The sequence below is a fragment of the Herpailurus yagouaroundi genome, unplaced genomic scaffold, assembly GCF_014898765.1.
Source record: "Herpailurus yagouaroundi ecotype Mexico unplaced genomic scaffold, PumYag 100, whole genome shotgun sequence".
Taxonomy (NCBI): Eukaryota; Metazoa; Chordata; class Mammalia; order Carnivora; family Felidae; genus Herpailurus; species Herpailurus yagouaroundi.
The window spans coordinates 66,361,682-66,378,865 of NW_024412391.1; the positions used below are offsets into that span (position 1 = coordinate 66,361,682).

Here is a 17,184-nt window from a genome sequence, read left to right on the forward strand (position 1 = left end):
GCAGAGATCCTGTTTCAATCAGTCTAGGTTGGATCCCAGGTGTTGACTCAGGCTGCTTGGGTGATTCAGGGTAGCTACCGTGAGTTTCCCTGAGCTGGACTGATCTGCCCATGGGCCAAGAATAAACCTATACAGCTTGGCCCAAACTGCTTCACTACCCACAACTCCTTCCTTCATTTATTTGTTCTTAACATATAAATCTAATTCAGTGTAACTCTAATAAAGACACCAGGGTTTGGTCACAAAGCTTACAATTAAAGCTGTCATAAAACGCAATGTGTTCAAACTCTCATACAGGAATAATTACCAGGTAAGAAAATATATGAAACATCCACCCATGTTCATATATCCTTTAATTCTTTTCAACTCAAAATTTCCAAATTTATGCTGCAGATGTGTGATTTCTCCACCACAAATCAAAATAAGATTTTAAGCAGAATTGAAGATTCTTTGTAACTATGATTATGGAGGGACAACTTTTTTTAAGTTTATTTATTTCAAGAGAGTGTGTGAGAACATGGGTTGGGGAGGGTAGAGAGGGAGAGGGAGAGAGAGAATCCCAAGCAAGCTCCATCCATGCCGTTAGCGCAGAACCCGGTACAGGGCTCCATCTCATGAACTGTGAGATCATGACCTGAGTCAAAATCAAGAGTTGGATGCTTAACTGACTGAGCCACCCAGGTGTTCCTGGAGGGACAACTTTTTAAGGTTGGAGGTCAAATAATTTGGGAGTTCTTAATTTGAAAAAGAATACAACATTATGAATAAAAAAGTAAGTACAAAAGCAAACTCCAAATGAGAAAATAAATCAAAAGAAATCACAAATTTTTAAAAGCTAACAAATATGACAAACAATGTCAAATTCAGAAAAGTAACATATTTATGAACTGACATGTGTCTCTAATAAATTTCTTTCTCCAATTCTAGCTTCATAATCTTTGATTACGTCTTTTAGGGCAATTCGATAATATCATTTTCTATAAATGGTGACCAAACCCTTGTGTCTTTAACTTATTTCAGATCCCCTAGAAGTTACGGACAAGGGACCTACTTCTCTATAATGGCTGCAGTTATCACAGTTGTATACAAACAATGTACTGAAGTAAAGAATTAATACATTTGCAGAAATCTCTTCTCTATTATAGCACATAATTTCTATCTGAATTAAACACTGACAGTAAATAGAGTTAAAATGACTAAAAAATAAATGTTTTTATATATCATAAAAGTAATTCCATTTAAATAGTAAAGAATTAATTATAAAATCAGTGTTCTACACAGATTGGGTTTAACACAAGTTGTTTTCACTTAAGATTTGAGACACAACATCCCTATTGAGAATTGTTTTATTAGCATGTTAAAATGCAATGATATTCTTATAAATATCAGGGCTTCAACATCTGGTTAGGTCTCAGATTTCAATTTAGTGGTTTTCCAAATGTTTATGCCAATAATTCTTTTCTAAGACTATTGACCTACATTTCTACTGTCTTCTTATTCACATTTACATAAAGTATCTTGGTTCTTAAATAGCTACCAGCACTTTCCTTTTTTTTTTTTTTTTTTTTTTTTTTTAACATTCAGAATATACTCTCTATTCACTACTATTTGGCTTTAGTCTTTCCCAGCATAAGCTGCAACTCTGAGCATGTGGACCCTCAACAGGAGCCACAGCTGCGCCCACTGTGTACCCCACTAAGCTGGCTGGTGAGGTAACCATTATACACACTTACAGAAATGCCTTTATCACTACTTGTGTTGGTCCATAGCATCTCCATAATATGATACTTAGAACAATTAAGAGATAAATCTAGCTGCAATTTTACTTAGGTGGAATATGATGATATAGCATTTCCATAGGCTCTTATCTGCTTAGCCGGTGGAGGGACATGGACTATCACTTCTAATGGATGTTTCTGACGACATCACTTGCCAAAGATGTGTGACAGCATACTAATAAGCCTGAGAGAATTATACTTAAAGGATTTATAAAAGGAGATAGAATGCACAAGAAAATTAAAAAGTAGAAGTGTCAAACATATCAACATATTAGAGCATAACAAAATACTTAATTATTGGAGCTGTCTTATTGCCAAACAGCAATAGAAGCCCTTCAGTATAATATGAAGGGATTATTGCCTGATTTACCTCCCCCAACTCCCTTGCTACCCTCCATTACCCTACATGCTCTCTCTTGATGGAGTAAGTTGACTGCCATGAGGTATACTGAGAAAGAATTTAACCACTTAAGTTCTATACTTATGACATATGATCTTATTTCAGGAAATGTCTCCTTTAACTTGTTGCTTTTTTCAACAATTTGAATAATTATGTAATTATCACCCACACAGTCTAAATTTTTCAAGAATAAGAACTGGTCACAAAGCTTACAATTAAAGCTGTCATAAAATGCAGTGTGTTCAAACTCTCATACAGGATTAGTTACCAGGTAAGATAACATATGAAACACCCACCCATGCTCATATATCCTTTAATTCTTTTCAACTCAAAATTTCCAAAGTTAATTTATGCTGCAGATGTGTGATTTCTTCACCACAAATCAAAATAAGATTTCAAGCAGAATTGAAAATTCTTTGTAATTATGACTAGGAGGGACATTTTTTTTTTTTTTTTTGAGAGAGAATGACAGCATGGGTCGGGGAGGGGCAGACAGAGAGAGGGAGAAGAGAATCCTAAGCAGGCTCCACACTGTTAGCGCAGAGCCGGATGCAGGGCTCGATCTAACGAACTGTGAGATCATGACCTGAGCTAAAATCAAGAGTTGGATGCTTAACCGACTGAGCCACCCAGGTGCTCCTGGAGGGACAACTTTTTAAGGTTGAAGGTCAAACAATTTGGGAGTTCTTAGTTTGAAAAAGAATACAATATTATGAATAAAAAATTAAGTACAAAAGTGAACTCTGAATGAGAAAATAAATCAAAAGAAATCACAAATATTTAAAAGCTAACAAATATGACAAATAATGTTAAATTCAGAAAAACATAACATATTAAATGACACACCTCCCTAATAAATTTCTTTCCAATTCTGGCTGCATAATCTTTGATTACTTCTTCTAGGATAATTCGATAACATCATTTTGTATAAAGAGAATACAGAGATAACTTAGTCTTTCCTCTACCATAATGATGACTTTCTTTTCTGACAGTATAGAAAAGTTTTCTTTTTTTTCAGCTTAACTTCTAATTGGCAGAGTCACGTAAACTTTTAGGACTGTTGTCAATTTGGGGAAGACTATCAAGTTCCCTTCAAGTATGTCTATATACTATAAACACAAAAATTCTACAACATTCTACATAATTCCCATGATAAATATCAAAGGAGCACAGGAGGATATGCTCAGCCCAATGTGGAGAGCGAGGAAGAACTTGCACTCCTGAAGTCTTATTAGACTAGAAGAGGGGACCCTGGTGGGTTAGGGCTGATGGCACAGTAGTGGGAATGGGGCATTCCAGCAGAGAAAACAGGACCCGATACATGAAGAATCTTCAGGGAGCCAAATGCTGTTCAGATGGCTATGCTTAGAAAATGGAAGAGAAAGTTAAAAGAGAGCAGAATTCCATACACTAGGCTAAGAACTCTGTCTACTATTCTTAGGCTAGGACTCAACTTTTTTCTGCATCTTAGGATTCATGATGGATGAAGCTCACCAACTGGATATATAAGTAAAAATCCAGATTACAGGCAGATTACAGTCTTGAGGACAGAAGCAACTACAACCATTGGTTGTAAAGCCACCTCATTCTTTTCCACTCACGGCAGCCAATGAATGAGACTAGCGGTGGTATAAGCCCTCTCTCTACTGGGCAGTGAGGGGTCACATACAATAATGAAGAGGCGCCCACAAACTACAGACCACAAGCCAAATCGTGCTCAGTGCCTGTTTTTATAACAGCCTATAAGCTAAGAATGGCTTCTGCATTTTTAAGTGGTTGAAAAAAAATCAAAAGAAGAATATTTGGTGATATATGAACATTACACAAAATTCAAATTTCAGTGTTCAGAAATAAGGTTTTATTAGAACCCTACCACACACTGATTTATGTGTTGTCTATGCTGCCTTCTCAATCTCACAACAGAGTTGAAAACCTGCTACACATGCCCTGAAAAGCCAGATATGTACTATCTGATCCTTCACAGACAAAGTTTACCAAACCCTGATTTATGTTACACTTCACTTACCTAAGAGCATACTTATAAATAGAAGAAATCACCTTCATCAGTTATGCAGAAAAAAATAAGAGAAATTATATATTATGATAATTTGTGAAAAAGTTAATAAAAAATAAAAGTTAATAAAGAAATAACAGAAAAAGTTAATAATAGAAATAAAAAAATAATAATAGAAAGCTCTCGAATATGATCTCATTTTTCACTATTTTCCTCAGCAATTTTCCTGTGGTAGATATGCTTTAAATGCTTCCACGCATTTTGCCAAATCTCTGGTAGATTATTAAAATGTAATTGAAGATGGATATTTTAATCTTAAAATATTTTTTTCCATCTTACAGTATTTTTAACTGAGAAATAAACTGGGAGCAAATGTGTAGGGTGGTTTTTAATAACAGTGCTTATACAACCAGTTCCACAAAGACTTCTCAAAATAGAGGGTTTGGTGAGTTGATCTGAATAATGGGTAGGGTGGAAGGAGAATTTACTTTTATGAACTTTTTTTAGAAGTTTTTGTTTTGTCAAAATTTTATTGCATGGAAGTACTATCTTTTATTTTTCTAAACATTAGGAAATTTTACCTGATAAATGAAAATAAATATGATATAAATATAAGGTTGCTGTGTTCTGAAATGATTTCAAGCTATTTCCTTTTCATCTTCCCTCTCTCTATCCACATCTAACATCCGTGTCCCTGTGTTGATAAAAGGAGAGGAATTAGATTTTTAAAATCATATCTTGAGGTTTTTCTACCTTACAACTAAGAACGGAGATTTGTGACAGTGAAGTCCCCACATGTTCAACAATTTCACATCACACCTCTATCCATGAGATTTCTCCTGTCCAGTCATGTTTCTCTGCTGTCTGTTCCTGAAACACGCCGTCCTCCTCCTCCTCACTTCAGGGTCTGTGTGTGAGCTGTTGTTCCCTCCTCCCAGGATGCATTTCCCCTCACTCTATGCATGGAGAAGTGCTTCTTGTTAGTTAGGGCTCAGCTCAAATGGCTCCTTTCACAGATGTCTTTCGCAGCCACCATATGTAAGGCAGGTTTCCCCTTACTGCCGAGGTCCCATGTTTGTTTCCTTCATAACATTCAAAGGATGTTAACTTGTCTTTGCACATGGCAAGATTATGGCACAGCATAGCCTATACATTTGAGTATGTGCATAGAGGACAGCAACCCACACAGGTCACACTATCACCTTCAGGGGAGATCTGTTCCTTCTCACACAGACTTCCTAATTGCAAGTCAGGAGGCCTCTACTCTAGATGGAAGACCAAGACTGGGGACAAAGTTGTGTTCATTGTCTTGCTCCCAGAGTAAGAGCAGAATGTCAGCACATAGTAAGGGCTCAAAACTATTTGTTGACTGAGTAAATCAAAAGCAATGCAACCCTTCCTCCTCTCCCCCTACTCCTGAGTAAGAGCTGAACTTAGCAACCTGCTTCCAAAGATAGGGTATGGAAGTGGGGATGGGAGATAGATAATGAATTTGGAGAAAAAAGGCCAACAGGGAAGTGGATAATGACAAGGGATAAAAACAGCAAAGAAGACCTTGACAATGTAATCAAGGTTAACATCATCAGTGGTAAGTCTTGTTGATAGCGAGTACCCTTGATGTGATGTGATGTGATGAGAATATCACTTCACCTCTGTCTTTCTTGCCATTAGATGAACCCAAATTGAGGGTCATTCTACAAAATGCCTGACTGGTACTTCTCAAAACTGTCAAGGTCATGAAAAACAAAGAAAATCTGATAAACTATTATAACATTTGACAACTACATGTAATGTGGTAACCAGGATGGGATCCTAAAATACAAAAAACAGGGTGCCTGGCTGGCTCAGTTGGAAGAGCATGTGATTCTCGACCTCCGGGTTGTGAGTTCAAGCTCCATGTTGGGTACAGAGGTTAAATGAATAAACTTAAAAAAAAAAACTCACTAAATACAAAAAAGAAATTAAGGAAAAACTAGTGAAGTCAAAACAAAGGTCTTTAGTTAACAGCAATGTAACATCGTGGGTTAGCCAGTTGAGACAAATGTACTATATGTACATTTAGTAATAATGCATATAGTACATATAGTAATAATGTAAGACTTTAACAATAGGGGAAACCAGGTGAGGAGTATATAGGGATTCTCTTGTTTTCTATAAATCTAAAATTATTCTAAATTAAAAGTTTATATTTTGAAAAAAGGCAAAATGAAGAAGGACTGCATCTCCTTGGGACACTTTATAGAATTAGTCACTTTAAATAGAAGAGCCTTAACATTTTGAGTTTTCACCATATGAGAAAAAAAGAACCTCTATACATTTTGATGAACTCTTCCTTGGAAGCAGCATGAGCCATCTAGAACTGCAGGCTAGACTGTGAAACATCAGTTAAGGTTCAACCTGAAATAACTTGGGCAGCAAACTAATCAGAGATTAATTTTGATATAAAGGCATTTGAAAACTGATATACATACTCTTTGGCAAAGGAATTCAAGAAGAAAAATTTATCTGTATTACTAAGTTTGCAGCATTAGCAGCGAGTGTGAATGCAGAGAAAAAATGGGATTCCCAGAGAAGGGGCAAAATACTTTTTCTCCATCACATTAGGGAACAGTAAATCTTGCTGCCACTTCTCTGGGGAGGCTTCCTGATCTCTCAGACTGGGTTAGGTCCCCTAACTCCATGCTTCTTGTGTTAGTTCCTACAACTGTAATATATATACTTATAAATGGATTAGCCACTGTCATGGTTCTTAGAACCAGAAGTTGGTCTCCTACTTTTAAAGATACAGTTCAAATGAGTCAAAGTGGTTATGGCAATAGAGCAGTCCTCCCAGACCTGAATAAAATAGGGTTGGGCACTACAGTCACCAGTTAAGATTCACTGTAATGTACCTATTCATTAAAGTCCTGTTGGATAACTTTATATCTTTCAACTAAAATAAGCATTAATTAGATCCATCAGCTCTTATACTCAAATAATATCTGCACTTGACACATGGCATTTCAAGGGGAGTATACTCAATTTTCTCATGAAGACATTAATATTATGAGATGTTAATTAACTGAATAAATGATTATCTCACCTGAAGAAGTATAAAACAGGACCTAGAGGTTATTATTTTTCTGCTTGGCATTAATCTTATTCTGGTCAGCAATCAATAGTTTGGTTCAGTCCCAGTACACAATGCAGAAAGACTTTAATATTTTAAAATACAGTGCAATTAAAATCTCAAAAAAAAAAAAACAAAAAAAAAAAAAAAAAAAACAAAAACAACTCTGCCGGATTTTAGCTAATCTTATCCATTTATTAGCAAAGGCTTGAGATTCCTTAGGATAGAGAGCTGTAAGCAGAAGGTGACAGTTTCATTCTCAAGTAGCAAAGCTTAAGCACAGGGCTTGGGAAGGATCATGGCACAGTGTAGCCTGTGCATTTGAGTATGTGCACCGAGGACAGCGACCCACCAAGCTCACACTATCACCTTGAAGGGAGATCTGTTCCTTCTCATACAGACTTCCCTAATTGAAAGTTAGGAGGCCTCCAGTTCAGAGAATCATTGAGAACCATTCAGAATGATCTGCATATCAAAGATTTGGATAGAAGGCTGTAGATAAAGACAGGGCCCAGCTGCTTCTGGCAGGAAGAAGGCAGATGAGCAGGACCATAACTCACTGCAAGTTAGGTCTTTTGTCTTTGTCTTACAACATTAGGCTGGTACCAGAAATCTCCTCAAAGCCTATGTGTCCATCAATAAAAAAGCATCTGAAGCTTTGCTTCTCACCCTTTACTGTGTATGCCAATCACGTGGGGATCTTAGTAGAACGAAGATGCTGACTGACTAGGTCTGGGCTGAGGCCTGAGATCTTGCATTTCTAACAAGCCTCTGAGGCAATGAAGATGCTACAGGTCACAGGACCAGAAACTGAGGAACATGAATCTAAAGGAACTTAGGTTGAAAGAAATTTTATAATTCAGGTTAATTCTTGGAATGTGTATTCAGGTTCCAGCCAAAGGGACAACAAAGAAACAGCAGACTGGTGAGATAAATTAGATTGAATGCTGGATTCAATCTGAATTTTACACACAGGAATGCAATACTAACTCAGACAGGTTCCACATTAATTAACCTAGTAGGTAATTTTATTTAGCCATGGTTCACTGAAATATTCCATTATGCAATTAGAGCTAGTACGATTTGATGCACCAAGGTGGCCATTTATTTATGTCACTTTTCTCTGCTGGAATGTATGTTTTTATAAAATGGACCAAAGAGTTTTGTTCCCTAGGAGGCTAGCTTCTAAAAGATGAAAATTAAAAAAAAAATTTTTTTTTTGCTTTAACTTGTAAGAAAACTTATTACATGTAACAGATGTGATCTTTTCACATTGGCATTTGCAGTGTTTGAAAAGTGAAAGATTAAAAAATTACATTCCACATGCCCTTGGTGACTATTGAAGGAACTGAATTGATTAAACTGTCACTCATCATTTACTATGTGGTTAGTGGTTCATTAGGCACAGATAGGCACAATATATCTTAGTCAAATACTTCTGTGGAGTACTTGGCTCTCAAGAAATGAAAACAAAACCAAGCCAAACCCTAGATTGTGTGTAAAAGCCCATCTTGGAAAACATTCAATTCAAAACAATAGACCTTTTATACAAGGGGAAACTCTTAAGATCTATTTTTCAAGCTATGAAACGACTTAAAAAGTTATACTTACAAATTAACCATATCAGAACAAAAATTAAACAAAAGCAAAGAATGAAGTACAGGAAGTTAATATAGTTCAGTAAGGTCAAGGCCCAGGGTGACCTGCTGCTGACTTGGGAGGAGAAGCCAGGCAGATGAATGGAAGCAACCTTCCCAGCATCCATACCTAAAATAAGACTTAGAAGAAGATCAGGAAGCCCACCCATCTTAAAGTACCAATGGCATTAATGTTCCTTACGTTACAATAATTTAATTATCTATCTATCTATCTATCTATCTATCTATCTATCTATCTAAGTATATACATTCCATTATACATATATTCTCGTGTGTGTGTATTTTTAATCATATCACTTTTGCTTTCTGGTCCAGTTACCTGATGTAGAAATTCAGGAATCATCTGAAACCCTTGCCTGTCCCATATTACTCTCATTCAATCATCAAGCTGTCATATCCTAACTATTCCTAAATATTTCTCCATTCAGGTCTCCAACCACTTTCTCACTCCCTCCATTCCCTCCTTTTTCTCAACTGCTTCTTAAACTCTGTCCTTCTTCCTTACCCACAAATATCTGCTGTTTCACCCCACGGTGGGATACTTTTGTCCATGGCATGGCCTAAGTGTTCCTCAGCCCAAAGTTTTGTCAATTTTGAGAGATGGGTTTGACATGTCAACCCAAGTAATTACTTCTTGGTGACCCTTCTTTGACCTCCCCCCTCTCCTCAAGTAACCACCAAGGATAGTTTTATCACCTTTGCCTCTGAGCTGCCACTGTACTAACTGCATACCTGTGTTATAGCTTGCCACACTGCCTTTCCCCCTGACTTTGATGGAATGGATGGATCTTTTCTATCTTTGTAATTGTGAGGACCTGATCCAGTGTCTGGTACAAAATTGCTGTTCAAGGTAAGCCTGCCTGGCTCAGTCGGTAAACCATCTGACTCTTTATCTCAGGGTTGTGAGTTCAAGCACCGGGTTGGGTGTGGAGCTTCCTTAAAAGAAGAAAAGTGTCCAATAAAATCCTTAAATTGAATGAATGAATGAATGAATGAATGAATTGCATAAGCTGTCTGAGAAGTGTACCTAAACTGCAGTAGAAACGAACTTGATTTAGAACTAATATTATTATATTAAATGCAACAACAACAAAAAAATCAGTTCAGCAAAATATCTAAACCAAATTTCACCGAAATATCTAAACCCTAACTTCATTTGTAAGTCACTCTGAAGGAATTCCAGCGATCTCCATGGAAACCTCTGGTTCAGTGGTACAATTTACTTGAATGCTAAAATCTAAAGCTGGAGGAACTTTATTTTTATTAAAAAAATTTTTTTAACATTTATTTATTTTTGAGACAGAGCATGAACAGGGGAGGGTCAGAGAGAGGGAGACACAGAATCTGAAGCAGGCTCCAGGCTCTTAGCTGTCAGCACAGAGCCCGACGCAGGGCTAGAACTCACGGACCGCCAGATCATGACCTGAGCTGAAGTCGGCTGCTCAACCGACTGAGCCACCCAGGCGCCCCATGCTGGAGGAACTTTAGATGATGCTTAAGACAATGTCTTGATTTTTACATGTAAGGAAACTGTACTACATCTTTAAATGTCTTCATTTCAGTCCCAGAACCTGAAACTGTGACTGAATCCTGGGCCAATGATCCTTCCATGATGTCAGACTGCCTCCCCAGTTAGAACAGCATTTCTACTTGGTTGGGCAGGTCAGATTAGAAAAAGAAGGAATAAAGATGGCAAACTGGTTCTTATTACTGGTGACACAAATGCTAACAAGAATAAAAATAAAACCCAAAATCAAAGCTTCAAAATTAAGGTGCAAGCAGAGAAAACAATTAAACTATCCTTAAAAACTAAAGTCTATCACCATTGTCCACATACTGTAAATAAGACTGTTGTCAACATTTAAAAATGTTTGAAAATTCAAATCAGACTCCCATAATGAAGATCAGAGATAAAAATCTTAACAGCTATGGTTATATAGATAAATGGGAATATTTGGACTAGGAACATTGAGAAACCAGTCACAATTAATACGAAAATGGAAACAGGAAACACCCTTACTGAGGACTACTATAAGCAAAAAAAAATGTAAGACTCAAATATTGCATTGGATAGCAAAAACATTTTATTTCTTATACTATGGAACAATACAGGAAGAGAGAAGTCCCATTTGATTGGTCATTTAAAATGCTACCAGTGAAAGCACTTTTTGAAGGAATAACTGTAGACCAGGCAGGACAAGAGAAAACAAATTAATAAGCCTTGCACATCTTTAATTTATTTATATGACAGCTGATGCAGAACAAGAAAATTGTAAGATTTCTCCTTGCAATTGTATTAATCCTCCTGCAATAACGTGAAATGAGGAATCAGGAAAAAAATGTTCATAGGTATTCTCTTAAAGATCAAAGCAAATGACATATTCAAATCTTTTTAGAGAAACCACCATATCTGCATATCACGAAGAGAAATCATTGCGGAAACCTTCGTGTAAATTACTCTATTATTCCATGAGGAGAATTCTGAACTTCAATTTAGAGTGGTGAGCTGCTATAGTTAGTTCCAGTCATCACATGGCATAGTTGAACTTTGATGGACCATGGGTAAGAATGTTGGAATAGGCACTATGAAGATATATTACTGGATGGATGATATCTGACAGTAAAATATTTGACAACAATCTGATATCTTAAATAAAAGGAAGACCTGAAGGCAAAAACATCCATTTTTGGGTGAAGTCTGTGGGTTTTGTGGAATATTTTCAAAGATGTGCCCTGGAATATGGCTGTGCAGATTAGACAATTGGTAGCACCAGTGGGTGCTGCTTGAGGTCAAGGACCAGGTCTTCTTCACTCTTGAAACTCTAGACATTCTGTAAGGTTTTGTTGAATGAATAAATGAATGAACAAAGAGACCCCATCCTGTGCAAGGGAGATCTTTGTGGGAAGGATGCTGCCCTAGGACCCCAGAGGCTTTTTTTGTTTTTGTTGTTTTTTCCCCGTGCCACCACCAACCACCTAATGTGGGCAACATAACCAAGGACCCTCAGATTTGGGGGAGAGGGCACAAGGAGTTAAAATGGCCATAAAATAACAACACAACAAAATTATGAATTGATTTTACTGAGTTGCTAAATCTCTGAAACAGTTTCTAAATTAAACATGTTAGGATTAAACGACAAATAGATGAAAATTTATAGAGTTAACATAATAAAGTTTTAAAATTTGTTGAGTTTATGTTAGGCTCTGAATATATACTGTTTTCAGAAGCAAACATGGTTAAAATCAAGGAAAAAAAACCCACTGAATTATCAATGAGAAAGAATAGAAAAGCCTTGCCAAGCTCTACAGAAAATGCAATTATGCAAACATCCCATTCTTAGAATCTACTGTCTATGGAAATACAGAGAAACATAAAATGTCATAGCAAAGGATGAACAACTCACATGTGTATAAGAAAATAGGGAGCTACTCAGATTCTGGTTTTTGTTTTAAATGTTTTTATTATTTTAATTTTTGAGAGAGAGACAGAGCATGAGCAGGGGAGGGGCAGAGAGACACAGAATCCGAAGCAGGGGCCAGGCTCTGAGCTGTCAGCACTGAGCCCAACATGGTGCTTGAACCCATGAACCACAAGATCATGCCCTGAGCAGAAGTCAGATGCTCAACCAACTGAGCCACCCAGGCGCCCCTCAGATTCTGTTTTCAGTAACATCATGCTTCAGCTATGGGCCTATCTGAAGGTACGTGCAGCAACCTCTCCAGCCCAAGACCTCACGCATCTCATGTTGGGGGGAAGGGACTATTCACCACCTCCCGGCCTCCTGTCTGTGTCTCCAGGCCCTGATGCACAGCCTGCCAGACCCCCAGTCCAGTCCTCTCCCTTCTATTCCTACTTTGGTTAGAGCCAGAAGGAATGAAGCCGGGGCACCCAGAGACTAGAGCAGGGAAGCGGATAGGAGAGGCACCTAGAAGTGTTCTGTATAGGCTGAGTTTTTAGCAGGGGTGGAGGGCCCTTAAGACACCCGAGGGAAACCTGAAAAGAAGGGGAGGGAGTAGGAGGAGAGAACTTGAGATCTAGCTGCTCTCCTTTCGGCCTCAGAAGGGTGACAGAAATGGGGAGCAGAGGACAGGACTACCAGATGTATGGCCTCAGCCCTTCATGTCTTAATACTAAGTCTACCTCCCTACCCCCCATCCCAGCATTGGGCCATGGTTGCTGGACCTGGGGCTTGTTGTTTTTCAGTATTATAAGCATGCCAACAACACCATAAAGCATTTGGAGTATGAAAAAAAAATGAAGTGCCTGTCACAGACTATGATTAAGTTTTGTTTATTTTTTAAATGGAATTTGGCAGGCTGTTTTTGGCCACTCATAGTTAAGTTTGACTTTAATTCTTTTCCAATTATTGTATTATTTCTTTCTATCCATGAATGACATCTTTTACCAATACAAATCTAAGGACACTACATTTGAAGACCAAAACTGAAGAAAAAAAATTACAAACATCAAGATTTCTCAATTATACAATATGGTATCTAAAATCAAGAAAGCCACTGGTACAATTAAATTGTATTAATTCATATGGCAATATACCAGTAAATTAAAGAACACTCCAGATAGTGTAGTATCCTGAGGAATTAATTCACAAATGTCATAACAGTATAGAAGTCTCTACTTCCATCCTTCAATGAACAGTATCAAGTAGACATTCAAATCCCTTTACTAACCACAGTCACACAATGATATTTATACAAGCTCCTAGTTTTCCTCCAATTAGATTTCCATTCAATCATGTCCTTCCTGTACAGATAAGTTAACAGTCTACCCTTTCACCTTCATTGGATTAGAAACTTTATACTGAATGAAACATTTGTTGGAAGAGTTTCACTAATTGCTTTTGCTTGTTTTAATAGCAAGTTTATGTTGGATTCACACAGACCATTGATCCAAAGGACTGCTTTCTGCAGTCAATTCTTTAAATTCATGTAAAATTTTCATCTTGTTAACAACTATCACTTCACGTTCTATTCCCTTTCATCACTAGCTCATCAAAAGCCATAGTATTTCTTTTTAAGTTTGTTTTCATAAATAAAGCTGTCATGATTCACTAACAGTTAGATGGTAAAGGCGACAAATTTCCACTGCCACACTAAGATACCGGCAGTCAAGAGGCTGCTGCCTGCACTATGCTGTTTGATTGGCTGCTACCCATTAGCACCTACAACTCAAATCTGTGTCCAAGCAAAATCACAAAATTCTACAGAGCAAGGACCTTAGGAGTCAACTGTCCATAGTTAAAGCCACAAATATTAAATTATCAACAACAGTAGAACATGTGGTAAAATGTGCGCAGACCTTCTTCACCAAAGTGACCAAAGTGTCAGTTAAGGAATACATTTTAAAGAAGGATAAAATAAATAGATGAGGAAGCACAAGTGGATGAGAAAAAACTTTTTTTTTTAGAAGATGTGGATGAAGATGTGGCAAATCTAAGTTGACCATAGGCAGTTACTACTTCAAGTTATAGGCAGACTATTTACTCAGGACAACTCGGGACTTGGAGATACAGGTTCTAGAAAGTGTGAAATGAGTCTACAACTGGAAGTAGAGTGGAGAACTGGAAGTTTATGCAAAGAAATAGACCCACAGGTCTTCTCTGACCATCTGGGTGTTTATTCTCTGGAGAAATTAAATCCAGAAGGCCTCAAATTGAGAATAAAAGAGATTAGGGTGAGGTACAGAGCTGAAAAAAAGGGAAACTAAGTGAAAAACATGTATACTGGTCTCTGTAACCATCAGCTCCCCTCTCCTGTCTTGCCTTGAGGATGCCAGATGCCAGGAATCAGCATCTGAGGAAGAACAAAGGCTAGGATTTCAGACATTGACATTTGGGGATCTCCCAATGAAAAGTTTAGCTTTTTGACTCAACGATATGTAATAAACTGATCGGTCAGCTGGTGCCCCCTAGGTATACAGATTTGTAGTACCTCATTTATGAAAGTAAATGGACAGGCCAGGATTCCCTCCTCCCCCAATGCTGTATTTGAGGAGAGCTTCTAATAGAAACCAGAGAAAAAGGAAGTGGGTACTTACATATATGGTAACTGAAATTTTTCAGAAAAAACAGAAGGTTTAGAAGATAAAAAGTTGTAAAGCAAGGGGCACCTGAGTGACTCAGTCTGTTGAGCATCTGACTTCAGCTCAGGTCATGATCTTGAAGTTTGTGAGTTCAAGCCCCAAATCAGGTTCACTGCTGTCAGCTTGTCAGTGAGGAGCCAGCTTTGGACCCACTGTCCCTCTCTCTGTACCTCCCCACCGCCCACTGACTTGTGCTCTCCCAACAATAAATAAATATTTTTTAAAAGTTATAAAATAAAAAATATTTTTAAAAATTCTGGATTAAGCTAGGAGCTTCAATACCAAACTATGATAAATTTTCCAAAAAGTGAAGACTGAGAATATGGAAGGAAATAAATTTTAAAAAACTAAGAGATTTTCTAAAAACTAATATATGTATGTCTTTATATTGACGAAATCTACCCAGCTTCAGTTGAAAAAAACAACCAAAGCACAATATCATGAAATTTCAGTATATCAGGAGTAGAGAGAAAAGTCTAATATTTTCTAGAGAAAAAGTATGAGGGGGCATACAAATGACTGTGAGAAAGAATAGAATCAGATTCTCAGTAACAATAGTAGAAGTGCGAAAGAAATTAAGCAATGCTTTCAAAATTCTGAGGGTGGAAAAAACTAATTATATATCCAGCCAAAGTTTAAAATTAATCATATGTGAGAGTGGAATAAAGACATTTTCAGAAAACTTAGAATTTGAAAATTGTATCTCTAATGCATTCTTTCTGAGTACTAAAGAAGGAAGACATGGAGTCCAGGAAATATGGGATCTGGAACCAGTAAAGGTCCAGAAGGAAAATGAATCTAACCCAGAACAGACCTTAATGAGGTGATTACTTACAGAGGTGTAAGGGAACCAATAAGACATAGTGAAACACTAAGAGGCTAGCAACAGCAGGAAGCCATTACCTGCTTTAGAGCTAACAGCCATTATTCTCCCTAGAATTAAGAAGGCCAAGTATTGGGGCGCCTGGGTGGCGCAGTCGGTTAAGCGTCCGACTTCAGCCAGGTCACGATCTCACGGTCCGTGAGTTCGAGCCCCGCGTCAGGCTCTGGGCTGATGGCTCGGAGCCTGGAGCCTGTTTCCGATTCTGTGTCTCCCTCTCTCTCTGCCCCTCCCCCGTTCATGCTCTGTCTCTGTCCCATAAATAAATAAAAACGTTGAAAAAAATTAAAAAAAAAAAAGAAGGCCAAGTATTACTGGAAGCTATTAACAACTAGAATCATGGAAGAAGGGCATACCCACAGAAGTTATAGTCAGTCATTTCCAGAAATATGGACTAAAGAAAAGAATTAAGGAAGAATATTCAGTCTACTTCTCCTTGTTCATTACCTGAACCAAGCTGGAAACCAGTAGCCAAGGCAGCTTGGAGGATAAGTTAGGGGTTAGCTGTCCAGGACATAGGGCCTGGCACAAATGGACAGAGCACAGATTTGGGGAGAAACAAATGACTATCTTGGGACCTATAATAATAGTAGAGGATCATATGGAAGTCACAACGTGACAGATATTCAGCTCTGCTAAAGCAAGGAATCAGAGAGCTGAGAGGAATGTTTTAATGAAGCTGAGGGAGGGAGGTGTCAAGAAAATTAAATGGGATTAATAGATTTGATGATGTGATTGAGCATTTTGAAAATTTTTTTCATATGTAATTGACAAATATTTTACACCTATAAATAATGAATAATAATAACAAAGACAACTAAGTTTGTAGAAATCACAGACAATTATAAAGTCCAAGAAAAACAAAAGGTTACACAAGAAGAATACATCATCATGAATACTACTTGACGTACCATGAATAATATTTACATATTAATGTGTCAAAATACGATACAGATTCTTTATTGGGAACATAACGTGAAGCTGGAGAGGGGTAATGGTGATGAAAGAAAATTAAATCCTCATCTACCATAACACCTACTTAGTAGTTAATATCTAAAATAATAAATCAATAAATAGCAATATAAATATAAAACTGAAATATTTTAAAGACCTATGGAGGCAGATATGAAAAGAGTTGAAAGCACTTGCCTCTGGGAAATAAGAGGGTTAAGTACGGGTAAGGCAGAAGATTACTGTTTTTGCTATTATTACTGTTGTGGTCCTTATTAGTTATACCTGAAATAG

General features: G+C 37.4%; 1 protein-coding gene across 9 annotated transcripts in view; it reads right to left on the reverse strand.

Moving 5' to 3' along the window:
- Positions 1 to 17,184, reverse strand: part of CDK14 (cyclin dependent kinase 14) — a 633,016-nt gene that overhangs the window by 232,996 nt on the left and 382,836 nt on the right. The gene's annotated exons all lie outside the window — the stretch shown is intronic.